General features: G+C 50.3%; 2 long non-coding RNA genes across 2 annotated transcripts; one reads left to right on the top strand and one right to left on the bottom strand.

Moving 5' to 3' along the window:
* The first annotated feature begins 5,970 nt into the window (after nt 1-5,970).
* LOC132249112 (uncharacterized) lies at nt 5,971-6,957 on the top strand. The gene is made up of 2 exons (XR_009460510.1): nt 5,971-6,151; nt 6,451-6,957. It is a non-coding gene; the product is annotated as an uncharacterized LOC132249112 (long non-coding RNA).
* Nucleotides 6,958-11,867: 4,910 nt separating this feature from the next.
* Nucleotides 11,868-17,439, bottom strand: LOC132249428 (uncharacterized). Its single transcript, XR_009460914.1, has 3 exons — nt 15,159-17,439; nt 14,863-14,976; nt 11,868-12,242 (listed from the first exon to the last, which is right to left on the bottom strand). It is a non-coding gene; the product is annotated as an uncharacterized LOC132249428 (long non-coding RNA).
* Between the last annotated feature and the right edge of the window lie 220 nt (nt 17,440-17,659).

Raw genomic sequence — 17,659 nt, 5'->3', positions numbered from 1 at the left:
TAGTGATCGTTGATCTCCTGCTCGTGGGCCCTGATGGTGCAAAGCATGCTCAGCTCTGCCTGGAGTGCCCTTACCTGGTACTCTAGAGACCTCACTAGGGAGCATACCCTACAAATGGGAGCACCCTTGCTCCCATTCCCAGATACTAAGAGTCATGCCAGGAAGCCCCCACAGCCTGGAGCCATAGGCTGTGTCTGGATGGAGCCTGGAACCATGGGCTCTGTCTGGGTGGAGACCTCGGTGGTGTGAGGTGGGGGGTGAGGGAGGGAGCACCAGCTGGGGCCAAGACAGGAAGCTGCAGGGTACGATGTATCCCCACTATTGTATAATGGACTATGCTACTGTCTATGTTCTGGCCTGTAACATTGGTCTTCTTGACACTGTGATTGCAAGACTAAACTCTTGGCAGGCATGAGCAAAGCAACTGATGAGACTTTGAAGGTCACTATCTGTGTGGGCTATCAGTGCAGCATCATTAGCAAGTAGCAGCTCACAAATCAAAACTTCCCACACTTCAGTCTTTGTTTCAAATTGTGTGAGGCTGAATCATTTTCCATCTGAGAGTGTATGTAAATAAACTCCTTCAGTGGCAGTCCCAGAGGTATATGTCAGAAGAAGGGGAAAAAAATTCTGAACAGGTTTGCAACAAGAACACAACCCTGCTCAACTCCACTACATTTATGTAATTACTAGTTCAAGCAGATATATATTTTCTGAGTGGAATCCTTTTGCTTTTCATGGGATGTTTTGGTCACATCACTAAAGGTGTGAACAGACATAACACCTGAAATCTTTCAAGAATGTCATTGATTTGAAATGGTTCACAATTTTCCTAGGTCAAATGTGTCTGCATATACACTAAGCATCCTAAATTAGACTGACTGTCCCTTTTAGGAACTGCAGTGCCCTGAACCGCCACCAGAGGGTGATACTGACTACACAGCCTAATTGCAATTTTCTGCTCCCCCTTTTCACTGATTTCAATAAAGATCCATTACTGCACTTTACTGAAATCAGCATTGCGGTACCCAGACTAGGAGTGTCTTGGTGTCTGTGTAGGGTGGGAGAGCTGCCTAGACACCTGCTTCTGGGTTCACAGGGCCCTAGGATCTCTGGAGCTGCAAGAGCTTTCATGGTTTCTAAAGAGTGCTTTCCATCAAGCTACTCATCAATTTACTCCAGTTTCTGGAAAATGACCAAGTTTTGGTGCATCCCAGGCTGATATGGTACATCTGGGCATGAGTGGATGTATCCTGCAGATCAAGACCTGGCTGTGCAGGTGGTGTCACCAGCAGGGGTTTAGCTTCTTCGACCATGGGATATTGTTTCAAGAAGAAGGATTGTTGGGAAGAGATGGGATCCACCTGGCAAAGAGAGAGAAGAGCATCTTCAAAAACTAACCTAGTGAGAAGGGCTTTAAACTAAGTTTGCTGAGGGGACCAAAGCCCTGAGGTAAGTGGGGAACTGGGTGATTTGGAAGAACAGCAAGCAGGAGGGGCAGCTGGGGAGGTCTTCTCATTCTTCCTGAGAAACCAGGGCAATCAACTAGTTACCTCAGGTGCCTGTACATGAATGCATGGAGCCTGGGAAACAAGCAGGAAGAATTAGAAGCCCTCACACAGTCAAAGAACTATGATGTGATTGGAAAAACAGAGATTTGGGATAGCTCGCATGGCTGGAGCACTGTCATGGATGGATATAAACTGTTCAGGAAGAACAGGCAGGGGAGAAGAGGAAGAGGTATCACACTGTATGTGAAAGAGCCATATGATTGCACAGATCTCCAGTATGAAACTGGAGATAGGCCTGTTGAAAGTCTCTGGGCTAGGGTAAGAGGGGAAAGCAACAAGGGTGATGTCATGGCCACCAGAACAGGAGGAAGTGGTGGATGAGGCTTTCTTCCAAAAGCTAGCGGTACTTTCCAAATCACAAGCCCTGGTTCTCATGCAGGACCTCAATCACCCTGAGATCTGCTGGGAGGGGAATACAGCAGTGCACACGCAATCCAGGAAGTTTTTGGAGAGTGTTGGGGACAACTTCCTGTTGCAAGTGCTAGAGTGGTGAACTAGAGGCTGTGCTCTTATTGATCTGTTGCTCACAAACAGGAAAGAATTGTAGGGAATATAGTAGCAGATGGTAACTTGGGCAGCAGTGACTGAGATGACTGAGTTCAGAATCCTGTGGAAAGGAAGGATGGAGAGCAGCAGAATAAGGACCCTGGACTTCTGAAAAGCAGACTTTGACTTGGAGAACTCATGGGCAGGATCCCCTGGGAAGCCAGTCTGAGGGGGACAGGAATCCAGGAGAACTGGCTGTATTTTAAAGGAGCCTTACTGAGAGTGCAGGCACAAACCATCCTTATGCACAGGAAGATTAGCAAGGCTTAGCAGGGATCATTTCAGTAAACTAAATCACAAAAAGGAAGCTTATAGGAAGTGGAAACATGGAAAAACAACTAAGGAGAAGTATATGAGTATTGCCTGGGCATGCAGGGATGGAATCAGGAAAGCCAAAGTGCAATTGGACTTGCAGGGATGTGAAGGGTAACAAGAAGGGTTTCTACAAATATGCAAGTAGCAAGAGAAATATCAGGGAAAGTGTGGGTCCCTTACTGAATGGGGAAGCAACTTGGTGAGAGAATGCAGAAAAGTCTGAGGTGCTCAGTGCCTTTTTCACCTCAGCCTTCACAGGCAAGCTCAGCTCCCAGACTCCTGCACCTTGCAGCACAGTTTGGGGAGGAGGTGAACAGCCAGAGATGGTAAAATAGCAGATATGGGACTATTTAGAAAAGCTGGACATATAAACGTCCATGGGGTCAGACAGGATGCACCTGAGAGTGCTGAGGGAGTTGGCTGATGAGATTGCAGGGCCACTGGCCATCATCTTTGAAAACTCATGGTGATCAGGAGAGGTCCTGGATGATTGGAAAAGGGCAAACGTAGTTTCCATCTTTAAGAAAGGGAAACAGGAGGATCCAGAGAACTACAGACCAGTCAGCCTCACTTCAGTCCCTGGAAAAATCATTGAGCAGATCCTCAAGGAATCCATTTCTAAGCACTCGGAGAAGTTGATTAGAAACAGTCAGAATTGATTCACCAAGGGCAAGTCATGCCTGACCAGCTGGGTTGCCTTCTATAATAAGATGACTGGCTCTGTGGATGCAGGGAGACCAATGGTTATGGTATGCCTTGATTTTAGCAAGGCTTTTAATATGCAGCATTCTTGCAGGCAAGCTAAAGAAGTATGGGCTGGATGAATTGGCTGTAAGGTGGATAGAAAATTGGCTGAAGTAGTGGACTCAGATGTCAATGGCTCGATGTCTAGTTGGCAGCTGGTATCAAGTGGAGTGGAGCTGGAAGATGGCATAGAGTGCACCCTTAGCAAATTTGCAGATGACACCAAGCAGGGGGGAGTAGTAGATATGCTGTGGAGTAGGGATAGGATTCAGAATGATCTAGAGAAATTAGAGGATTGGGCCAAAAGAAATCTCATGAGGCTCAACAAGGACAAGTGAAAAGTCCTGCACTTAGGAAGGAACAATCCCATACACCAGTACAGGCTGGGGGCTTACTAGCTAGGCAGCAACTCTGCAGAAAAGGACCTGGGGGTTACAGTGGATACTAAGCTGAATATGAGCCAGCAGTGTGCCCTTGTTGCAAAGAAGACTAATGACATACTGAGCTACATTGGTAGGTGTGTTGCCAGGGGGTTAAGGTAAGTGATTATTCCCCTCTGTTCAGCACTGGTGAGGTCGCATCTGGAGTACTGTGTTCAATTTGGAGCCCCCCACTACAGAAAGAATGTGGACAAATTGGAGAGCATCCAGCAGAGGGCAACAAAATGGTTTGGGGGCTGGGGCACATGACTTATGAGGAGAAGCTGAGGGAACTGGGTTTATTTGGTCTAGAGCACAGAAGACTGGGGAGGGATTTAATAGCAGCCTTCTACTACCTGAAGGGGAGTTCAAAAGAGAATGGAGCTAGACTGTTCTCAGTGGTGACAAATGATAGAGCAAGGAACAGTGGTCTCAAGTTGCAGCAAGGGAAGTTTAGGTTAGATATTAGGAATAATTTGCTCACTAGGAGGGTAGCAAAGCACTGGAACAGGTTGCCCAGAGGGGTTGTAGAATCTCCATTCTTGGAGGCTCTTAAGACTCAGCTAGATAAAGCTTTGGCTGGGATGATTTAGTTAGGGATGGTCCTGCAGACGGTTGGACTAGATGACCTCCTGAGGTCCCTTCCCGCCCTCATTTTCTATGATTTAGCATTGGAGAGGTGGCCAGTGCTGGTGGAAGGGGACGGAGGGGACTGTTGGGTGGCTGCCTGGATCCCTGCTTCTGTGTGCCTGGGCTCTGGGGCCTGTCATTTGCCACTAATGAAAGGAAATTGACCAGCTCTTGAACTCAGGGGAGACCTGTCCCCAGACCCCCCAGCCAGAGACAGTGAGGTTAAGTGCAAGCAGTGGAGATTGGGGTAGTAGAGTTTTGGCTGTATACCAGAGCGGTCAGTTGCTGCATGGGGGTTTGGGGACTGAGGAGCAATGCAGTGTGGGATGGCTGAAGGGCCAGCCGGACACTATTCATGGAAAGTTTTGTGTCTGCACACAACGCTGAATGAGTTTACGAGGACCTGATTCAAATTAACACTTCATTATCCAGGTGTACTTCTGAAACATTCCAGGAGATTTAAACCATTCTAAACTGTCTTGTCTGTCTGTACACTTGTGCTTTAAACCCACATTTAAATCAGTCTGTTTGCATCCCAGCATCCACTCTTCTATTAAGTACTAGCTAGTGACAAAAGCAGGGATTTCAAGGTGACCCTTTTCACTGACTTTCTCAGTAGCATTTCACTGCTGCTCTTGTACTTACATCACTTCCTGCGTTATGATAGCCCTGAGGCCCTCTAAGCCCAGTAATTATTCACTGAAATTTTTATCATGCAAGTCTCATGGTGGCTAATTAAGCTATAAATCACCACTCACACTAAAGTAACCAAAGTAGAAAGATGGGAATACAAAATATACTTAATAAAACAAAAGCTCAAACCCAAGGTGAATCCAAGATCTTTTTCTGAATATGCAGGAAGGCAGCTTGTCTATGATGTGCTGACTACTTTATACACTCATCTATCTTGGACTTAGTCCAGGAGTATAAATTTGAGTTCAGGTCATATATTTTCAATGGTAATTAACCCTACTTCCCAGCAGAATTATTATTCCTGTCTTGTGCTGCATGTTTGTGCAGCTTATTGATTAAGAAATATTGCCACCCATAACAGCTATTCCCAATCATACAGCAGCATGCTGACTCAGAGCTAGAACAGCATATCACACTGATATCAAGTGGGTGTGTATAAGATTTAATGTTGGTTGGGCTCTGCAACTCAGTCATTAGAAGTTTATAGCTAAAACAGAAATCCAGCAAAGAATTTGTGCAGTTGCATATTTTTCTTTTTTTGCCATTAAAACCTGGTGGGCAAGGAAAAAATAGGCACAAAGATTGAAACTGGTTATTCTACACATGTAAATCCACAATATTATATTGCAACAGAGCAAAGCAAAAGTATGCCTTATTTGATACAACACTCAAGTCAAGGTATGAAAGTTTGCCATACTTCTGATTTAAGTCATTTAATCAGTAAAGCCACATTAATTGACCCTTCTGATTCATACTAAAGCACAGTGAGACTTAGAAACTGAACTTCTAGGGCACGTCCATACATTCAAGCACGTGTGTTTGCAGCAGCTCAAATAGAAGTGGTGCAGATTTGAGCCAGGGCTTTTTGCCTCAGCACGTGTGCTCCAACATACACTTTGTTGTGGAGCAAACTGTGCCACTTGGGGCTAAATAACCCTGCCTGGTTCCTCCCAGATCTGCAGCTGGGGGAGCTAGAGCCTGGGGCCAGCACCCGTGCTGTCCCCAGCAGTATAAAAAGCTGCCCTGGCAAGCAACTCAGGGCTACTTGCTCTCAGGAGCTTCTGGGGAGGAGCCTCTGGGAGGAAGTTGGCCATGCCCCTTCCTGTCCCAGGCTGCTGCTGCTGTGGCTGGTTGCTGCAAGCTTGGTCTTGGGAGCCTCTGGGGAGAAGATGGCCAGGCCCTTTCCTGCCTCTGGCTACTATTAACTGCTGGCTTGATCTCAGAGCTTCTGGAGTAAGTTAGCCACACCCCTCCCTGCCTGGGGTGGCTGCTGCTGTTTGCTGCCCCCCCCCTGGGTGGGGTGGTCCTATGCTGCACGCTACTTCCCCCCTCAGGGAGGGGCCCACTGCACTACACCAAACCCCAGCTTCTGCACCGCTGTTCTGGCCTGCTGCTGTGGTCAGGGGACAGCCTGGGCAGGGAGCCTGTGCTGCCTGTGGGCCCCTCCCCCACCATCACTGCCAGAGCCTAAAGGAACTGTGCCTGCCCCAGCTGCCTTGGCAGGCCACCCCTACCTTCACCTCCACTTTCAGCAGAAGCACACCCTGAGTGGCTGAACTGGATGGCTCCTACCATCGCTGCTGCTGCCCCCTCAGGAGAGAGGGAGATTCCCTACTACAGCACCTGACACCACACCTGCCTGGATCACTTCCTAATTGACTGACTGCTCCTACCCTCCCTCACAGCTACCTTGCTGCATCTGATCCTGACTTGTCTACCTGCCTACTGCTGAGTGCCTGGCTGGAGGCCTGAGGGGCTTCTGGACAGATCTTCTACAAACAAAGCTCCTCCACTGCTCCAGCCATCTTTTACACCTGCCTCAGCAGCCTTCCCTGTGTGGTTTTTGCCCTTGTGTGCTAATTCCTGTGGTCCATTCCCCCTGACCTGGTGTTTTTTGTGTGGCTGAGTAAGCCAGCTCAGGTTTCCCCAGCCCTTGTGTGTGGCTTTTGGTTTTGTTTTGTTCCCTCCCTCCCCCCCCCACACACATTTTCAAAGCATAGGCCTCTCAGGTTTTTTCATTTTTTTTTTTTTTTTTTTTTTCCTGTGGGGCTGTGGCTCAGTAAGCTTCAGCCCCCTTTCTCCCTAATCCCCTTCTGCCCTACAACCCCAGCCTGCCCCTACTAGATTCACCAGCCCCATGGGATATATATATATTTTTTTTTTATTGTCTTCCCTGCCCTCATGTGAAACAATGGCAGGGCAGGAACCTTTGGGGGTGGGGGGGGCAGATACCCACACAGAGCTTCCTGGAGCCCCCACTATGGGGATGGATCCCAGTCAAGCACCCAGGGGAATGCATGCCCTTGCAGCCTCCATCCCAGAGGCAGAGTCCAATCAACCTCTTCCAGAGGTGGAGAAGCCTGCAACCTCCACTGCAGGGACAGGTGTGACTCTGGTAGGGAGCCAACAGGGCCAGGGTATCACCCCTGGCCAGGCCTCCCCCCCGGAGGGGTTCCCAAGCCCCCTCTCCCATCATCGGAGACCAAGGGCAAGGGCAGTGGGAAGGGCTCCTCTACCGCTGGTGCCCCACACCACTGACATCCCAGCCACAACTACGAGCCCACCTGTGAGCTCAAGGGACCCTGCCCTCCAACCAAGTCTAGTGGAGTCCCAGGAAGGGCACCAGCAACTGGAGGGAGAGGGCCCAGCTTCCAGGGGCCTCCCCAGCTGTGCCTGACACCCCACCCCTGGGAAAGATCAAATGGGTGATCCCCATGGAGGAGATTTCAGGGCTGCTAGATAGTCCTGAACAGGAGCCCATGGGGGAAGCCCTTCATTCGGCTGACCAAGGCCTACCTCCTGAAACCACAGGTGCAGAGGCTGAGGCCGGCCCAAAGGAAGGCCTGGTGGCAGAGCCTCCTCTCCCCTGGGGAGATTTTGATGGCATCCTCGCCACCTGCACTTGGCACCTGCGCAAAGCCAGACTAACGAGCCACACCGGTCTGAGCTGGGTCTCTCCGTGTGCCGCCAACTTCACCACAGCTGCTCTGGCTACTCACCCCCTGCAGCCCTGGGGACATCCCCCCCCGCCACTACCCACCAACATCACCTACCACTCCCCATAGCCCTGACAACCCCCTCCTCTCCAAACACCCCTGACATCCCCCTGCCACCCCTCACACACACTCACACCCACCCACACCCATAAACTGCCCCATCCCCATTCCCTAACTCACCTTGGATAGCACCAGGGGCAGCAGGAGCACCAAGGAGATGCTTTGGCTGAAACCAGAGTGTCTCTTCTGGAGGACTAACTCCTGCTTTTCCTCCAGGCACGGTCCCAGACTGTGCCTGGCTCTGCTGTTCTCCTGAGTTTTTTTTGACCCCTGGATATCCAGGAGTCTAATTTTGTCCCCACGCTGCAAGTTTGGGGTTTGAAATGCAGCAAGATGCACCTGCGTGCTCATCTGGATGCGCCTCTAGGGTGCATGCAGATGAGCATGCATGTGTGGTTTGTGGAACTGCAGACCCATCCATGGCACCACAAACCTCAGGCCCTGCAGATGGTGGTATTTACCACACTGCTAATTTGCAGACCAGTGGGTTTTTTTTGACACTGGGAGATCCCAATGTAAAAAAAACCTGTGCCACCCCACTTTTTTGGCACACATCGCGGCAGTACGTGCTGCCCAAAACTGGATCCTGGTTGGCTAGAGCCATATTCTAGCTGCTGACCAGGCTCTGTGTGCCCAGATCACCACTATTGAGCCCCAGAAGGCCCCCAGGATTCCAGGTAAGGCTGCTGCAGCCAGCCCAGGTGCTGGCTGCAGCCTCTCCTACCCCACCTGGGGCAACTTGCTGTGCACCAGAGTGTGCATCCACAGGTGTTCCCCAGGGACAAGTAGCTGCGGCACAACTATGTGCTGCTGCTGTTTGTCCCTGGGGAAATGCACATGTGCCGTCATCTGGATGTGCCCCTAAGGGCCAGATGAGTCTTTCTGCAGTATGGTTTGGAGAAAAGAATTGAGTAGGGTAGTGGGTACCAGAGCCAATATTGCATGGAGGCTCTACACATATGGCCTGTGCTCTGTAAAATGACTGTCGTACTGTACTATATCCTTGCATCTAGCACAGATACCCCTCTATGCTTTTCAGCCCCTTCAGAAAGGATTAAAACATAGTTGTGGTGATGGCAGGGCCAATGGGAGAGTGACTTCTGATGGTGCTAAGGAGTGGACATGAAATGTGGATGGGCCACTCCCTATGAAATCAAATGCCCAAACTCTGAAGAAAGATGAGTGTATTTCACTAGGGGCCCTTCATTAAGTTGAATGTAGATGGATTCTCCATCCTCTCTGGATACTTGCAGGTTCCTTTTGTGATGTCCCTTGTCCCATTCCCCCCCTGCTCTCCCCCCATCTCCAGATTCTTCAGTTCTGGGAGGTCTTTGCTCTTCTGCAGATTTTTTCCCAAGGGTAGGAGGAAAATGTTGCATTCTGCATTTGTATATCTACAGTTTGCGTAGGCTGAAAGCAGAGTGTGTGAGCAAAAAAAGAATATAGGGCACTGTAATTCCTCAGCAAAGCATGTCAGAGAGAGACTGTCTGACAATGACACTCTTGATTAGAATATTCATAAATCCTGTGGATCAGATAGGGCCAGATCTTTGAGATTTGGGTCCCATGAGCACTGTTACCCTGGTTCTGCTCTATAGCTGTTGGCTCTGAATTTAGGGCCCAGATGCCTTGCCCAGCCTCAAACTGACCATAACCTTTCCATTTGATAATAGGCAAATTTATTGATACACAGTGATAACAGAAAGAAACAATACAAGCAATCAAGCAATTCTATATATCAACCAATTCTAGGGCTGTCATCGGAGTCAAGAAACGCTTGGCCAGGACACAGGCTTCACTCTAAGGTTCTTTCTTAGGTGTCAGATGTCAGCAGCCAGGAGCTGGGATGCCAAGGTTAACCCTCCCCTCCCCCAGTGGGGTGAATGAAATGGGCTGGTGGTCACCTCTGTCCATAGTGGCCTCAGGGACCCCTCCTCCCCTCTCAGGGACCCTCTCGGGGAGGAGGACAGGGAGAAGGATCCTTTGTTACTCTAAAGTCTCTGCTTTTGTATTCTCCTTCCTTCCTGATGACTCTCCATCCATGGCTGTTGCTGATTGGTCTCTGTGTGGTTATGATACTGCCCACATTCTGTTTCATCAATACGCTCCAAACTCATCACATGCATACCCTTCATATTTCATCCAACACTTTGTACATCCTTTGCTTGTCCAACAACATCTGTACATTAACCATTACTTTTTAGCTGCTGCTTTTCTATGGTGCTACAATGGGCAATGTCTCGCTTTTTATCTCCCTTTCATATTTCACTGCTAGACCATCTTGCTTTGATATTTTAAAACATCTATCTGTATTAGAGCTACTGCTTTTTAAACAATTTTTGCACTTGCACTTCCATAGATTTCCAAAATACTGCAGTGTGCTTAATCTAAATTTGTCCTTTTCATTAGATTCAATTAAATAAAGGAAATCTTGTTTTTGTATTGGCACACAGGATACTTTCCCACCCAAGAAAATTCACCCTTTTTTTCCAAAATGACTACACTTTTATTATAATAATCTCATTTACACTTTAATCAAGTGAGGTCTATTCAAGCTTCCTTCTCCATCTATGCCATGACTGATTTCAGGAGGTTTCTGTGATAAGTACATTCTGTATTACATGTTTTTGTGCCATAGAATCATAGAAGTAGGGTCGGAAGGGACCTTGTAGATCCTCAAGTCTGACCCCCTGCTTGGGCAGGAGGGAAACTGGGCTCAAATGACCCCAGCCAGATAGGCATCAAGCCTCTTCTTAAAGACCCCCAGGATAGGAGCCAGCACCACTTCCCTTGGAAGTTGGTTCCAGATCCTAGCCTCCCTGACTGTGAAGTAGTTCTTACGGATGTCTAATCTAAACCTACTCTCCAACAACTTGTGGCCGTTATTCCTTGTTATCCCGGGGGGCGCTAGGGGAAACAAGGTCTTCCCCAACCCCTTCTGGTCCCCCCTAGTGAGTTTATAGATGGTCACCAGGTCCCCCCTCAGCCTTCTCTTGTGAAGGCTGAACAGGTTCAGGTCCAGCAGCCTCTCATTGTAGGGTCTACCCTGCAGTCCCTGGATCATGCGGGTGGCCCTCCTCTGAACCCTCTCAACGTTGTCCACATCCCTCTTGAAGTGGGGTGCCCAGAACTGGACACAGTACTCCAGCTGTGGCCTGACCAGTGTCACGTAGAGGGGGAGGATCACCTCCTTGGACCTACTTGAGATGCACCTGTGGATGCACGATAAGGTCCGGTTAGCCCTGTCAACCGTGACCTCGCATTGTTGGCCCATGTTCATCTTGGAGTCAGTAATGACTCCAAGATCCCTTTCTGCCTCCGTGCTCTCAAGAAGGGAGTTTCCCAACTTATAAGTGTGCTGCTGGTTACTACTGCCCAAGTGCCGCACCCTGCACTTGTCAGTATTGAAACACATCCTGTTTTTGTTAGCCCACCCCTGCAACCTATCCAGGTCTTGCTGCAGTCTTTCCCTCCCTACCAGCGTACCTACCTCACCCCAAATTTTGGTATCATCAGCAAATTTAAACAGGTTGCTTTTCACCCCATTGTCCAAATCACTGATAAAGAAATTGAACAGTGCGGGCCCAAAGACCGAGTCCTGGGGAACTCTGCTGCCCACTTCTCCCCAGGTCGAATATGACCTGTCCACCACCACCCTCTGAGTACAACCCTTCAGCCAATTTGCAATCCATCTGACTGTGTAGGCATCAATGCCACAGTCACCTAGTTTTTTAATGAGGATGGGGTGCTCGACAGTGTCAAAGGTCTTGCTGAAGTCCAGAAAGACTACATCCACGGCGACACCTGCATCCAATGCTTTTGTGACCTGATCGTAAAAGGCAATCAGGTTGGTCTGACATGACCTGCCCCTAATGAAACCGTGCTGGTTGCCCTTGAGCATCACCCCTGATGCTGGCCCATCACAGATGTGCTCCTTGATGATCTTCTCAAAGAGTTTCCCCAGGATTGAGGTAAGACTGACGGGCCTATAGTTGCCCGGGTCCTCCCTCCTCCCTTTTTTAAAGTTGGCTATCTTCCAATCATGTGGCACCTGGCCTGAGCACCACGAGCACTCATAAAGCCATGCCAAGGGTCCTGCAATAACCCCTGCTAGCTCCCTCAACACCTTGGGGTGGAGAGCATCTGGATCTTCTGATTTGAACATGTCCAGCCCCTCCAGAAGCACTCTAACCTGGTCCTCCTCAACCTTAGGTCTGGAGGCGTTCCCCTTGAGTCTGTCTTGAATCACAGTGGGGGAGTCCCAGTCCCTGCACAAGAAAACGGAGATGAAGAATTTGTTAAAGAGGTCTGCTTTCTCCTCTGGCGCAACCACCAGATTGCCCAGCGCATCTTGCAGGGGCCCTGCGTTTCCCAGTGCCTTCTTCATCCTCCCTATATATTTGAAAAAGGATTTTTTATTATCTTTGATCTTGGACGCTAGTCCTAACTCTATGTCCGCCTTAGCTTTCCTAACAGCCCCCCTACAGGCCCGAGCAGTGGAGATATACTCCTCTTTGGATATAGCCCCCGCCCCCCCCTTCCACCAGGTGTACGCCACCTTTTTGGCAACCAGGCATTCCTGGATGTCCTTGGTGAGCCAGGGGGGCTTTTGGGCACTCTTGCCCCCCTTGCTTCTTGTTGGGATTGTCACCCCTTGGGCCCTGAGTTTTGTCTCCTAAAGGAACGACCGCTCATCTTGGGCACTGAGTTCCCCTGCCCTCGAGAACCCCAGCGCCTCTCCCACCAATCTCAACTCATTGAAATTGGCCCTCTTGAAGTCTAGGGCTACCGCCTTGCTGCAGGCCCTTGACACCCTGCGCTGGATGATGAATTCCAGCAAGTGATGATCGCTATCACCTAGGTGGTCAAGGATGCGAAGCCCCCTTACCAGATCATCGCCTGTGGCTAGGACCAGGTCCAACAGGGCATTTCCTCTGGTGGGACTGTGCACCTCCTGGGTTAAGTGGAGGTCCTGTATCTTGGCCAGGAACCTCCTGGAATGGTCCGACCTGGCTGACCGCTCCTCCCAGCAGATGTCCAGGTAATTTAGATCACCCATGACAACTACATCCCCTGCCTTAAGTGCCTCTGCAAGCTGGCCTGAAAATTCCCGGTCCAGCTCCTCCCCTTAGATTCATAGATTCATAGATGTTAGGGTCGGAAGGGACCTCAATAGATCGTCGAGTCCGACCCCCTGCATAGGCAGGAAAGAGTGCTGGGTCTAGATGACCCCAGCTAGATGGTTATTTAACCTCCTCTTGAAGACCCCCAGGGTAGGGGAGAGCACCACCTCCCTTGGGAGCCCGTTCCAGACCTTGGCCACTCGAACTGTGAAGAAGTTCTTCCTAACGTCCAGTCTAAATCTGCTCTCTGCTAGCTTGTGGCCATTATTTCTTGTAACCCCCGGGGGCGCCTTGGTGAATAAAACCTCACCAATTCCCTTCTGTGCCCTCGTGATGAACTTATAGGCAGCCACAAGGTCGCCTCTCAACCTTCTTTTGCGGAGGCTGAAAAGGTCCAGTTTCTCTAGTCTCTCCTCGTACGGCTTGGTCTGCAGGCCCTTAACCATATGAGTGGCCCTTCTCTGGACCCTCTCCAGGTTATCCACATCCCTCTTGAATTGCGGCGCCCAGAATTGCACGCAGTACTCCAACTGCGGTCTGACCAGCGCCCGATAGAGGGGAAGTATTACCTCCTTGGACCTATTCGTCATGCATCTGCTGATGCATGATAAAGTGCCATTGGCTTTTCTGATGGCTTCATCACACTGCTGACTCATGTTCATCTTGGAGTCCACTAGGACTCCAAGATCCCTTTCCACTTCCGTGCCACCCAGTAGGTCATTCCCTAGGCTGTAGGTGTGCTGGACATTTTTCCTCCCTAGGTGCAGCACTTTGCATTTCTCCTTGTTGAACTGCATTCTGTTGTTTTCTGCCCACTTGTCCAACCTGTCCAGGTCTGCTTGCAGCTGTTCCCTGCCCTCCAGTGTGTCCACATCTCCCCATAGCTTTGTGTCATCTGCAAACTTGGACAGAGTACACTTCACTCCCTCGTCCAAGTCGCTGATGAAGACATTAAAGAGTATCGGTCCAAGGACTGAGCCCTGTGGGACCCCACTGCCCACACCCTTCCAGGTCAAAGCTGACCCATCCAGCACCACTCTCTGGGTGCGACCTTCCAGCCAATTCGCCACCCGCCGGACTGTGTAGTCATCCAAGTCACAGCCTCTTAACTTGTTCACCAGTATGGGGTGGGATACCGTACTGAAGGCCTTCCTTAAGTCTAAGTATACGACATCCACCCCTCCTCCTGTGTCCAGGCGTTTCGTAACCTGGTCATAAAAAGAGACTAGACTGGTCAGGCACGATCTGCCTGCCACGAACCCGTGCTGGTTTCCCCTCAGCATAATTTGTCCTGCTGGGCTCTCGCATTTGTGAGCCTTGATAATTTTTTCAAAGACTTTGCCTAGGATGGAGGTGGATGCCTTGGTTGGGGGGTCTGTAGTAGACCCCCACCGTTAAATCCCTCTCCCTACGACCCCCTTGTATCTTGACCCAGAGCACTTCAGCTTGCCCGTCCTCCGACCCCATTTTGCTGGCAGAGGATGTGTATTGCTCTTTGACACAGAGTGCCACACCCCCTCCCTTCCTTCCTTCTCTATCCTGCCTGTAGAGCCTATAGCCCCTAATGCTAACTGCCCAGTCGTGGGATGAATCCCACCACATTTCTGTAAGCCCTACTATGTCTGGATTTGAACTGGCTATTCTGAGGGCAAGTTCCTCCTGTTTGTTCCCCATACTAAGAGCATTGGTATACAGGCATTTAAGGCCTTGCATAGCTGTGCATGCCACCCCCCGATTAGGAAGACTATCTGGACCTGTTTCTTACCTGGGCACTCCTTGCATGTGTCACCTGTCTTGCTTGGGTGGTGTCTCCACGTCTTCTTGTGGCCCCCTTCCCCTGCGAGTCTAGTTTACAGCTCGCTGTACGAGATCAGCCAACCTGGAAGAGAAGACACGCTTGCCTTTAGGAGAGAGGTGAAGCCCACCCCGCCCCAGCAAGTCTCCCATGCAAAAGCATGGGTCATTATCTAGGAACCCAAGGCCCGCCTGGCGGCACCAACTCCATAAGCGCCAGTTGACCTCGCCAATGCAGGTCTCGTGTCGCCATCCCCGCCTACTCACCGGGAGAAGAGAGGAGAATACCACCTGCACCCCTGTCTCCTTAAGCTTGGCCCCCAGAGCCTCAAAGTCCTTCATAATGCAGTTAGGGTTGCCCCTGGCCTCATCATTCATTCCCACGTGGATGACAACCATGGGGTACTGGTCTGCAGGTCGGATGTAGGCTGGGATCCTCTCCGTGATGTCCCGAACCCGAGTCCCAGGCATGAAGCAGACCTCCCGCATCATGGGGTCAGGCCAGCAGATGGGACTTTCCAGTCCTTGTAAGATGGAGTCTCCGACAACGAGGACCCGGTGTTTCTTCCTGCTGGTGTTTGTTCTCTGCCCATTCCATGTTGCGTGGGGAGTGGCATTGTCCCCGCTGGAGGCATTTGCTCTGTCTTTCTCTGTCACAGCTGCCAGGGCCTCAAACCTGTTCCCCAGGTGTACCTGAGGAGCTTCCACCACTCTAGGCCAAGCAGCTCTGGATCTGGACACCTTCTACCACTCCTGCGTTGGATGCGTCTCCTGTGGGGGCTGTACAGTGGGCGACTGGGCCTGCAGAGAACAGAGATAGGCATCAATTTCATCCTCTGCATCCCTGATCCACCTCAGCCTGGAGCTCCCTCACCTGCTCCTCCAGGGCCCCAAGTTGGGCACAGAAGGGACAGGGAAGAGGACCACCAAGCCCCACCCCCCAGGGCCCTACCGAGCCCCCCCCACAGACAGGGGGGAGAGGGGCTGCCGACCCCGCCATGAGCTCTGTCTGAGTGGAGGCCTCAGAAGAGCCCATGGCAGGCGGCAGCGCCAGGCCGAGGCCCCTGGCAGCGGTACTCCGCATCTGCACCATGTCTGCAGAGCTGCGTCTACTGCTCTCATTTGTTGGAGGTGCCCTTCTGGGCTGCTACCTCATGCCCACCTTATGCAAACACCAGTGCAAATGCCAGCGCGCCCTTACAGAGCGTGCCTGTTTCCGTGCACTGTTCGCGCACACGGCTCAGGAGCGCAGCTCCCTGTTGGGCGAGCTAAGAGGGCTCCGAAGGGCTTCCCCTTCGGATCTGCCTCAGCTGCCCCACTTACCTTTGGGGGGATCAGCTGTTGCTGCCCCCTCCACTGTCTCCTCGGCTGCTGCCGCTGCCGTTCACCACCTGCTGCCTCCGCCGCCGAGGTAAGGGGGCACACATGCCAGATTATAGTCTCAGTTTCTCTGATTAGCTTCTACACGGGGAAAGAATGGGTTAGCAGGGCCTAGCTGTAGTTGGGGACGGGGGACTGGACTCAAGTGAAACAACTGAAACTGAATCCAGCCAAGACCAGATTTGATGCTGGTGGGCATACCACATGACTGGGGGGTGGAGGAGGGATGACAACTGGGATCCATATCACTGATAGGTTTCAGTCTCCCCATCACTCAGGTTTTTGGCCTTGGATCTTCAGGTTGTGATTGTGGCTAGGAGTGCCTTTCACCAACTCCATCTGGTGAGAAAGCTGCAACATTTTATTTCAGACTCTGATCTGGTAACTGTCATCCATGCTTTTCTAACCTGAAGACTAGACTACTGCAGTGCACTCTATGTCGGGCTGCCCTTGAAGACTATTCGGGGGCTGCAGCTGGTGCAGAACGTAGACACCCACCTTCTGACAGGGGTGAGCTGGCAGGAGCACATACTTTCAGTTCTCCAGAGTCTACACTGGCTCCAAATAGCTTTCAAGGTGCAATTCAAGGTGCTGGTTTTGATCTATACAGACCTAAATGGTCTGGGTCCTACATACTTAAGGGTCCACCTTCTTCTATATGTCCCTTTATGATCCCTAAGGTCAACTGAGAGCAACCTTCTACAAGTACCATCAGTTTTTAAGTCCACTTGAGGAAAACACATATGAGATCATTCTCAGTGTTCGCTCCTCAGCACTGGAGCTTCTTCCGTTCCTTTTGAGGCTTGCAGGTGCCAAAGCCTGGATATCTTTCAAAAGCACTGAAAGACCTCCTTGTTTGGGCAGCACTCACTGATTAATTGAACAAAACTAAGTTGAGATGTTGTTTATGGGGTCTGTGTTTTATTTTAATGTTCTGGTTCACTTTTAAGCTGTTTTGGGACTCTTGCCATTCTTCCGTTTTTAATTAATTCATATTTTCTATTTTAAGCTTATCTGAGCCTTTGTTAGGAAGGATGGCATATGCATACATCTAATAAATAAATAAGATAAATTAACTGTCAGGACACAGACCTATGGGAACCTGCAGGAGTGTTCTACAAGGGCTGGGAGGGTAGACCATGAAGAGAAAAGGTACTGTTGATTTGCCCATTAAGACCCAGCATAGCATCAAGTGGACTCCAACTTTAGCACCTAAAGGGACTCCCTACTTTAAAAATGGAATAATATAGTAGTTACTCACATACATACATGTGGTCTCCCACTGACTTCAGCAAAATACGTAAGCCTCACTCCTTTCAGTGGGACTCAAACATATGCTTAAGCAGGTGATGTAGCATTTTGCTGAAATGGGGCTTTTAATTCATACA

This window comes from Alligator mississippiensis, chromosome 3, assembly GCF_030867095.1.
Source record: "Alligator mississippiensis isolate rAllMis1 chromosome 3, rAllMis1, whole genome shotgun sequence".
NCBI classification, from domain to species: domain Eukaryota; kingdom Metazoa; phylum Chordata; order Crocodylia; family Alligatoridae; genus Alligator; species Alligator mississippiensis.
The sequence above is the reverse complement of the archived record's forward strand: the minus strand, read 5'-3'. Positions and strand labels throughout refer to the sequence as shown.